This window comes from Apodemus sylvaticus, chromosome 2, assembly GCF_947179515.1.
Source record: "Apodemus sylvaticus chromosome 2, mApoSyl1.1, whole genome shotgun sequence".
Lineage (NCBI taxonomy): Eukaryota > Metazoa > Chordata > Mammalia > Rodentia > Muridae > Apodemus > Apodemus sylvaticus.
The window spans coordinates 105526825-105537131 of NC_067473.1; the positions used below are offsets into that span (position 1 = coordinate 105526825).

The 10307-nt window shown below is 36.8% G+C and overlaps 1 non-coding gene across 1 annotated transcript; it reads left to right on the forward strand.

Annotated features, from left to right (window-relative positions):
• Positions 1-7529: 7529 nt before the first annotated feature.
• LOC127679635 (U4 spliceosomal RNA) lies at positions 7530-7671 on the forward strand. The gene has a single exon (XR_007976885.1). It is a non-coding gene; the product is annotated as a U4 spliceosomal RNA (small nuclear RNA).
• The last annotated feature ends 2636 nt before the right edge of the window (positions 7672-10307 follow it).

The following is a 10307-nucleotide window of genomic DNA, read 5'->3' on the forward strand; positions in this document are numbered from 1 at the left end:
TACTATATTGATCCTGCCAATCCATGAACATGGGAGATCTTTCCATCTTCTGAGACTTTCTTCAATTTCTTTCTTCAGAGGCTTAAAGCTCTTGTCACATAGACCCTTCACTTGCTTTGTCAGGATCTCACCTAGTATGAAATATTATTTGGGACTGTTGTGAGGGGTGTCATTTCCCTAATTTCTTTCTCATCTCTTTTATTCTTTGAGTAGAGGTAGGCTACTGATTTGCTTGAGTTAATTTTATATCCAGACACTTTGCTCAAGTTGTTTATCAGCTTTAAGAGTTCTCTGGTCTGGTTGCTTAAGAATACTATCATATCATCTGCAAATAGTGATAGTTTGACTTCTTCCTTTCCAATTTGTATGCCTTTGACCTATTTTTGCTGCCTGATTTCTCTGGCTAGGACTTCAAGTACTATATTGAATAGATAGTGAGAGAGTAGGCAGCCTTGTCTTCTCCCTGATTTTAGTGGGATTGCCTCAAGTTTCTCTCCATTTAGTTTGATGTTGGCTATCGGTTTGCAGTATATTGCTTTCACTATGTTTAGGTATGGACCTTGGATTCCAGATCTCTCCAAAGTCTTCAATTTCTTTCTTTATTTCTTCCTTGACCAAGCTATCATTGAGAAGAGCATTCTTCAAAGTCCATGTATATGTGTGTTTTCTATTGCTTTTGTTTGAGCTTAATACCAGCCTTAGGCCGTGGTGATCTGATAAGATACATGGAATAATTTCAGTATTTCTATATCTGTTGAGGCCCATTTTGTGACCAGTTATATGCAATTTTGGAGAAGGTTCCATGAGGTGTTGAGAAGAAGGTATATTCTTTTGTTTTAGGGTGGAATGTTCTATAAATATCTGTTAGACCCAGTTGGTCCATAACTTCAGTTACTTTCACTGTATCTCTGTTTAGTTTCTGGTTCTATGACTTGTCCTTTTTTGACAGTGGGTAGTTGAAGTTTCCCACTATTATTGTGTGGGGTTCAATGTGTGCTTTGAGCTTTAATAAAGTTTCTTTTATGAATGTGGGTCTCTTGCGATAGGAGCATAGATGTTCAAAATTGAGAGTTCATCTTGGTAGACTTTTCCTTCGAACAGTATGAAGTGTCCCTCCTTATATTTTTTGATAACTTTTGGTTGAAAGTCAATTTTACATAAGAATATAACAATATATTTAGAATATAAGAATAAATATAAGAAATATAAATATAAGAATATATTTATATATAAGAATAAATAATTATATATAAAATAAAGAATAAAATAAATAAATAATAAATAAAATAAAGAATAAAAAATTATATATAAGAATAAATATAAGAATATATTTATATAAGATATAAGAATGGCCACTCCAACTTGTATCTTGGGACCATTTGTTTGGAAAATTGTTTTCCATCCTTTGACTCTTAAATAGAGCCTGTCTTTGTCACTGAGGTGGGTTTCTTGTATGCAGCAAAACATTGGGTCCTGTTTACATATCAAGTCCGTTAGTCTATGTCTTTTTATAGGGAAATTGAGACCATTGATATTAAGAGATATTAAGGAAAAGTGATTGTTGCTTTATATATAAGAATAAATTATTATATATAAAATAAAGAATAAAATAAATAAATAATAAATAAAAAATAAAATAAAGAATAAAAAATTATATATAAGAATAAATATAAGAATATTTGTGGGTTTCTTGTATGCAACAAAGTTCTGAGTTAAAGGGGACTTTCTGGTTGTGTAGCTATCTTCTATTGGGTTTGATGAAAGTTACCTTATTGATTTATTTATAGTGTGGTTCACTGTCTTGTGTTGGTATTTTCCACCCATTATCCTTTGAAGAGCTGGATTTGTGGAAAGATACTGTGTGAATCTGCTTTTGTCATGCAATGTCTTGTTTTTACCATCTATGGTAAATGAAAGTTTTGCTGGGTATAGTAGTCTGGGCTGACATTTATGTGCTCTTAGGGTCTGTATGATATCTGCCCAGGCTCTTCTGGCTTTCATAGTCTCTGGTGAGAAGTCTGGTGTAATTCTGATAGGTCTGCCTTTATGTGTTACTTGACCTCTTTCTCTTACTGGTTTTAATATTCTTTCTTTGTTTAATGCATTTGGTGTTTTGATTATTATGTGACAGGAGAAATTTCTGCTCTGGTCAAATCTGTTTGGATTTCTATAGGATTCCTGTATGTTCATTGGCATCTCTTACTTTAGGTTAGGGAAGTTTTCTTCTATAATTTTGTTGAAGATATTTATTGTGCTTTTAAGATGTAAATCCTCTTTTGAGTCTGGGTTACCTCACTTAGTATGATGTTCTCCAGCTCCACCCATTTGCCTAAGAATTTCATGAATTCATTGTTTCTAATGGCTGAGTAGTACTCCATTTTGTATATATACCACATTTTTTGCATCCACTCTTCTGTTGAGGGATACCTGGGTTCTTTCCAACTTCTGGCAATTATAAATAGGGCTGCGATGAACATAGTGGAACATGTATCCTTATTACATGCTGGGGAATCTTTTGGGTATATGCCCAGGAGTGGTATAGCAGGATCTTCTGGAAGTGAGGTGCCCAGTTTTCAGAGGAACCACCAGACTGATTTCCCGAACGGTTGTACCAATTTGCAACCCCACCAGCAGTGGAGGAGTGCTCCTCTTTCTCCACATCCTCACCAACACCTGCTGTCTCCTGAATTTTTAATCTTAGCCATTCTGACTGGTGTGAGTTGAAATCTCAGGGTTGTTTTGATTTGCATTTCCCTAATGGCTAATGAATTTGAGCATTTTTTAAGATGTTTCTCCGCCATCCGAAGTTCTTCAGGTGAGAATTCTTTGTTTAACTCTGTACCCCATTTTTTCATAGGGTTATTTGGTTTTCTGGAGTCTAAATTCTTGAGTTCTTCATATATATTGGATATTAGCCCTATATCTGATGTAGGATTGGTGAAGATCTTTTCCCAATTTGTTGGTTGCCGATTTGTCCTTTTGATGGTGCCCTTTGCCTTACAGAAACTTTGTAATTTTATGAGGTCCCATTTGTCAATTCTTGATCTTAGAGCATACGCTATTATTGGCGTTCTGTTCAGAAACTTTCTCCCTGTACCGATGTCCTCAAGGGTCTTCCCCAGTTTCTTTTCTATTAGCTTCAGAGTATCTGGCTTTATGTGGATGTCCTTGATCCGCTTGGATTTGAGCTTAGTATAAGGAGACAAGGATGGATCAATTCACATTCTTCTGCATTCTGACCTCCAGTTGAAACAGCACCATTTGTTGAAAAGGCTATCTTTTTCCATTGGATATTTTCAGCCCCTTTGTCGAGGATCAGGTGGCCATAGGTGTGTGGGTTCATTTCTGGATCTTCAATCCTGTTCCATTGATCTGCCTGCCTGTCACTGTACCAATACCATGCAGTTTTTAACACTATTGCTCTGTAGTATTGCTTGAGGTCAGGAATACTGATTCCCCCAGAATTTCTTTTGTTGCTAAGAGTAGTTTTAGCTATCCTGGGTTTTTTATTATTCCAGATGAATTTGATAATTGCTCTTTCTAACTCTGTGAAGAATTGAGTTGGGATTTTGATGGGTATTGCATTGAATCTGTGTATTGCTTTTGGTAAAATGGCCATTTTAAGTATATTGATGCTGCCAATCCATGAGCATGGGAGGTTTTCCCATTTTTTGAAGTCTTCTTCCATTTCCTTCTTCAGAGTCTTGAAGTTCTTGTCATACAGAGCTTTCACATGTTTGGTAAAAGTCACCCCAAGATACGTTATACTGTTTGTGGCTATTGTGAAGGGGATCATTTCCCTAATTTCTTTCTCAGCCTGCTTCTCCTTTGAGTATAGGCAGGCCACTGATTTTTTTGAGTTGATTTTATAACCTGCCACTTTGCTGAAGTTGTTTATCAGCTGTAGGAGCTCTCTAGTGGAGTTTTTTGGGTCACTTAGGTAGACTATCATGTCATCTGCAAATAATGATAGTTTGACTTCTTCCTTTCCAATTTGAATCCCTTTGACCTTCTTATGTTGTCGAATTGCCCGAGCTAGTACCTCAAGTACAATATTGAAAAGATAAGGAGAAAGGGACAGCCCTGTCTAGTCCCTGATTTTAGTGGGATTGCTTCAAATTTCTCTCCATTTAGTTTGATGCTGGCTACTGGATTACTGTATATTGCTTTTACTATGTTTAGGTATGGGCCTTGAATTCCTATTCTTTCCAAGACTTTAAGCAAGAAAAGGTGCTGAATTTTGTCAAATGCTTTTTCAGCATCCAATGAAATGACCATATGGTTTTTTTCTTTGAGTTTGTTTATGTAGTGGATTGCATTGATGGATTTCCATATATTGTACCAACCCTGCAACCATGCGATAAAGCCTACTTGATCATGGTGGATGATCGTTTTGATGTGTTCTTGGATTCGGTTGGCAAGAATTTTATTGAGTATTTTTGCATCGATGTTCCTAAGGGAGGTTGGTCTGAAGTTTTCTTTCTTTGTTGGATCTTTGTGTGGTTTTGGTATCAGCATAATTATGGCTTCGTAGAAGGAATTGGGTAGGATTCCTTCTGTTTTTATTTTGTAGAATAGATTGAAGAGTATTGATGTTAGGTCTTCTTTGAAGGTCTGATAGAATCCTGCACTGAAACCACCTGGTCCTGTGCTTTTTTTGGTTGGAAGACTTTCTATGACCCCTTCTATTTCTTTAGGGGTTATGGGACTGTTTTGATGATCTATTTGTTCCTGATTTAATTTTGGTATTTGGTATCTGTCTAGGAAATTGTCCATTTCCTCCAGATTTTCCAGTTGTGTTGAGTATAGGCTTTTGTAGTAGGATCTGATGATTTTAAGTGAGGTAACCCAGACTCAAAAGATGAATCATGGTATGTACTCACTAATAAGTGGATATTAACCTAGAAAACTGGAATACCCAAAACATAATCCACACATAAAATGAGGTACAAGGAGAATGGAGGAGTGGCCCCTTGTTCTGGAAAGACTCAGTGAAGCATTATAGAACAAAATCAGAACAGGGAAGTGGGAAGGGTTGGGTGGGAAAACAGGGGGAGGGAAGGGGACTGATGGGACTTTCGGGGAGTGGGGGTCCAGAAAAGGGGAAGTCATTTGAAATGTAAATAAATATATCAATAATTTTTTTTAAAAAAGATGTAAATCCTTGCTTTCTTCTATTCCTATTATCCTTAGGTTTGGTCTTCTCATTGTATCCTGGAGTTCCTGGATGTTTTGGGTTACAAGCCTTTTGCATTTTGCATTTTCTTTGACTGTTGAGTCAATAATTTCTCTGGAATCTTCAGCATTCAAGATTCTTTTTTCTATCTCTTTTATTCTGTTGCTGAGGCTTGCATCTATGACTTCTGAATTCTTTCCAAGGTTCTCTATTTTCAGAGATGTTTCACTCTGTAATTTCTCTGTTGATTCTATTTCCAGGTTTAGATCCTGAATAGTTTTATTTAGTTCCTTCACTTGTTTGTTTGTTTTTTCCTGAAATTCTTTAAGGAATTTTTGTCTTTCCTCTTTATGGGCTTCTACCTGTTGATGCATGTTCTCCTGTGTTTCTCTTAGGGGTTTTTGTGATTCTTCTTTAAGGGTTTCTGCATGTTGACACATGTTCTCCCGTAATTCCCTATGGGATTTTTGTATTGCCTCTTTAAGGTCTTCAACCTGTTGCCTGTTGACCCAAATTCTCCTGTCACATAATAATCAAAACACCAAATGCATTAAACAAAGAAAGAGATTTTTGTGTTTCCTCTTTAAGGGCTTCTACCTTTTGATCCATATTCTCTTGTCTTTCTTTAAGGGATTTTTGTGCTTCTACCTGTTGACCCATGTTCTCTTGTAGTTCTTTAAGGGAGTTATTTATGTCCTTCTTGTTGTCCTCCATCAGTGATATAAGATGTGATTTTAAATCTGGTTCTTGCTTTTCTGATATGATGGAGTATGCAGGATTTGCTCTTGTGGGAGAGCTGAGTTCTGATGGTGCCATGTTGCCTTGGTTTCTATTGGTAATGAACTTGCATTTGCCTTTGTCCATCTTGTTATCTCTGGTGTTAGCTGGTCTTGCTGACACGATCTTTTCTATCCTGCAGGCCTGTTTTTCTGAACTCCTGGGATTCTCTTTCTGTCCAATGCCCTGCAAATAGCTGATTTTCCAGGAAGTATCAGGCGATGAGGTCTCCCCTGTGGCAGACTTGGCGGGTCTAATGCCCTGTTCCTACCAATTCTCGAATGCCCTGCTCCTGTAGGTTTTCTAATATCCTGCTCCTGTTGGTTCTCTAGAGTTTATCAGGAAATGGTGTTCTCTTCATGCCAGATGTGGTACAGGTCTCCCACGTCCAACAAAAATATGGCAAGGGGCAGTGACAGGGGAGGAGGGAGAGGTAGAAGGGGTGGAAGGGGATAGGCGAACTAATACCCTGCTCCTGTCAGTTCTCCAGGGAGTATCAGGAAGTGGTGTCCTCTCTGTGCCAGATGTGGTGCATGTCTCCTCCTTCTACTTTTCTACAAGGCTTGCCTTGTCAAAGGTTGATATGAGCATTTGTGTTTAGTCTAATTGTAAATTGTTATGCTATGTTCAGTATGCTATGTCACAGTATCCCTGTGAAGCCTGCTCTTTTCTTTTTAAAGGGGAGCAGAAGAAGCAGACAGGGACCTAGAGGACAGGGGAGAAGCAGGAATGAGGGAGGAAACTGGAAGGAGTGGAGAAGAGAATCTATTGTGGGGATGAAATGTATAAGAAAAAAATAATGGACCCTCTTAGAGAAAAAGTAGAGGAAGATGAGGGGGACTCTGTAGAGTGGTGACTGGGTGAGAGCAGCATTTGGGATGTAAATAAATAAATTAATGAATTTAGAAAAACAAAGAATTGATTTTCTTCACTATATGACTTCTTTAATCAGAAATCTGGCTGGAACAGATGACAATGCAAAGAAAATAAAAGGAAGCACCAAGTGTTATAAATATTGGCTTTTGAATCATTTAACAGGGAACATTATTTGGAAACCAATGGAATTATGTCTGTCTTCTGTTGTTGCTGCTGTTTTTGTTATTTGTTTGTTTGACTTTAATATCTTATTTTTAATTTTTTTCCATAGGAAATAGTCTTATTATACCACAATTACTGTATCCTATTTCTCATTCTCCTAGTCTGGCTTTTCAGAAGGGGTACCTAATATTGATATTGGGATTGTTATTTGTTATGTTTTCCTTTTCTATATATTGCAATTATTGTATTCATAAATTTGACAAAAGCAGAATCTACTTTTTTGCTTAATTAAATAAAAACTTTATTAACATTGATATAAAACATCACAATATGTTGCAATTAATTTCAGAATATTGACGTTTCAGTCAATAGTCTTGAAAAGTAAGAACAATCTAATTCAAGCCCTTTTGAAAGCATGCTTAGGGGGAATTGGAACTTGTTTTTCTTCTTCCGGTTCATGCCTTCACATGCACAACTGTGTAATGAGCCTGTCTTTTGGCAGATTTACTTTGAATTTCCTTGTATGAATTTCTTTCTTAGCTTTGCGCAGTGGCAGTATCATAGCCAATGAGGTTTATCTGAGGCGTGATTATTGCTAACTGAATTTCTTTCCTCTTATACTCTCAATATGCCTGCAGATTTCCTGGGCTGATTCAATGTCTAAATGTTTTCATATGTAATTAGTTTTCTTCAATTCTCTTTTCCCCATGAATTTTGAGTATTGCAGATTTTAAATGTGATAAATTGGCAGGAAATTGATGGGAAAACTAGGAGGGAATCCAGAACTTACTATGAAATTAATCATTAGATATTTTGAAGCAAGCAGTTTGCATTGATTATATATAGTTTAAAAAATACTCTAAACAATATTTATATATGCAGCCATAGTGTTTATTGTGCTCCTAAAAAAATCTGAACCAGAGAAAGGAGCAGAATAAGTTTTTGAGTGTTCTATCAGATAGCTAAAAATTAGTAAAGATGTCTTATCTTCACCTTCCTTTGGAACAGTCTCAGTGATTTAATGTCAGAGAGATTTTTAATGACACACTACTGTAGTCTTAATTAATTTTTTCATCCATATGCAAGCACTCAACTACATCGCTGCCACCTCCCCATATGTTCTAAGATTTGCAAGTAATGTTTCAATTTAATGTATTATGGCAGAGGTAGAATGTTGGGAGTGGTTTTTGTTTACAAATGAGGTCAAAGAAATATAAAAATCAGAATGGAATATAAACAAATCTGTGCTGAAGGGTTTTTTTTTTAGATATTTTCTTTATTTGCATTTCAAATGTTATCCCCCTTTCCTCATTTCCCCCTCCAAAAATCCCCTATCCCATCTGCTCTCCTCTTGCTTAGAAACCTACCCACTCCTGCTTCCCTGTTCTGACATTCCCCTATACTGCAGCATCAACTTTTCACAGTACCAAGGGCCTCTCATCTCATTGATGTCCAACAAGGCCATCCTCTTAAGGGGCTTTCTAAATGACTGCTATGTGCAATTCTACTTGTATCCAGTGGTCTTGGGTTTTAAGACTGTAGACTAAGAAAACCATGGGGAATAAGCAATAACCATTGTTTCCCCCCAATATCTCAGCTTCAGTTCTTGTCCCCAGACCTGCCTGAGTGCCTACTTTAGCTTTACATATCAAAGATCTGTTCCCTTGTCATCTCAGACAAGGGGTGTTCTTAATAAATTGCCATTCCAGTGATGGAAAACTGAGTTAGTTACTTTTCTACTATTTTATAAACTGTCATCTGCAAAGGTATGTCAGCAAGGAAAGGTTTGTCTTGCTTATCATTCAAAGATGATAGATTCAACCATGATGAAAGTGGCATTTAGTGGAGGTAGGAGTAGGAAGCAGAGAGATCATATTCTATTTGCCCTTAAACCCAGCCTCAGTGACATACTTCTTCAAGCATGGTCCCATCTCTTAAATATTCCATAATCTACCCAAAACAACAGTATTAGTTCTGGACCAATTGTTCAATGTCCATCTGTAAAGGTAAGATTTAATTCAAATTACTCAAAATCAGGAGAGTTATTCTCTAGATGTTATGAGGAATTCAACTTCTTTAATGTGTAAGAGTACAAACCCATTTACTAGAGATTGCCTGGGTCAGATTTACTAAAGCCTGTCTGTCCCTTCTTAATTTAAACTAGTAAGTTGTTGTCACTTTCCAGAGGCATCAAATTAAAAGTTAGATAAAGAACTCAAATCAAGACAAACAATACGTTAATGTTATATGACAGAAATAAAAATAAAGGCACAAATTTCATAATGGACAAAAATATCAAAATTTAAGTAGTTATATGACTTGTCCTAATTTGGCATTTCCTAATTTGAAGCTGAAAAATATTGATGAAGTCAAAGTCTAACATGAGTGAAGCCTTGAAGACAATGCTTCAAACAATCAGAAGATTTTTATAGGCCATAGTACTGTAGTAACTTCCTAAAAGTAAGCATAAAATATTTTGCTGACAATTTTCTTTAAAAATTTTTCTAATAAATATAGAAACCTGAGTGTCTGATGGATGATACTATTGTCTATAGGTGCATCTGACTTTTCACAAAGTAACATGGACTTAATTCTCATTATGGACTTTGCAAACATGGATATAGTCACTGCCCTTTCATAATAAATTACAGCTTCCATAACAAAACTCCCCACTGAAAATGTTCCATACACATTTTTCACATTCTGTGTTACTCAATGTTTTGCCTCTTATGTGAAAACTACAGTGAACATTCAAGCGAACATTTCTCTCATCTTATTTTCAATTCTTTATTCAAAAATTCACTTAACAAATTATTCAATTGTGCACTTCTCAAGAGATCTGGAGGGTACAGATTAATTGAGACTATTGGTCCTCCTACAAAGTTGCCCTTCTCAACTTCTTTGAACTTTCCGTAATTCAACCACAGTGGACAGTAGCATTTGTCCATTAGTTGGGTGCAAATATCGGCATCTGAATCTTTCTGCTGCTTGTTGGGTCTTCTGGAGTGCGGTCATGCTAGGTCCCTTATAGTGGGTGCTCCATAGCCTCAGTAATAGTGTTAGGCCTTGGGACCTCCCTTTGAACTGGATTCCACTTTGGGCCTGTCACTGGACCTTCTTTTCCTCATGGTCCTTTTGATTGCCTGCCCTGTAATTCTTTCAGACAGGAACAATTATGGATCTGAGTTGTGACTGTGGTAGTCCCCACACACTCCCTCATTTGATGGCCTGTCTTCCTGCTGGATGTGGGCTCTATAAGTTCCTTCTCCCTACTATGGGGAATTTCTTCTAAGGTTCCTCCCCTTGAATCTTGAGA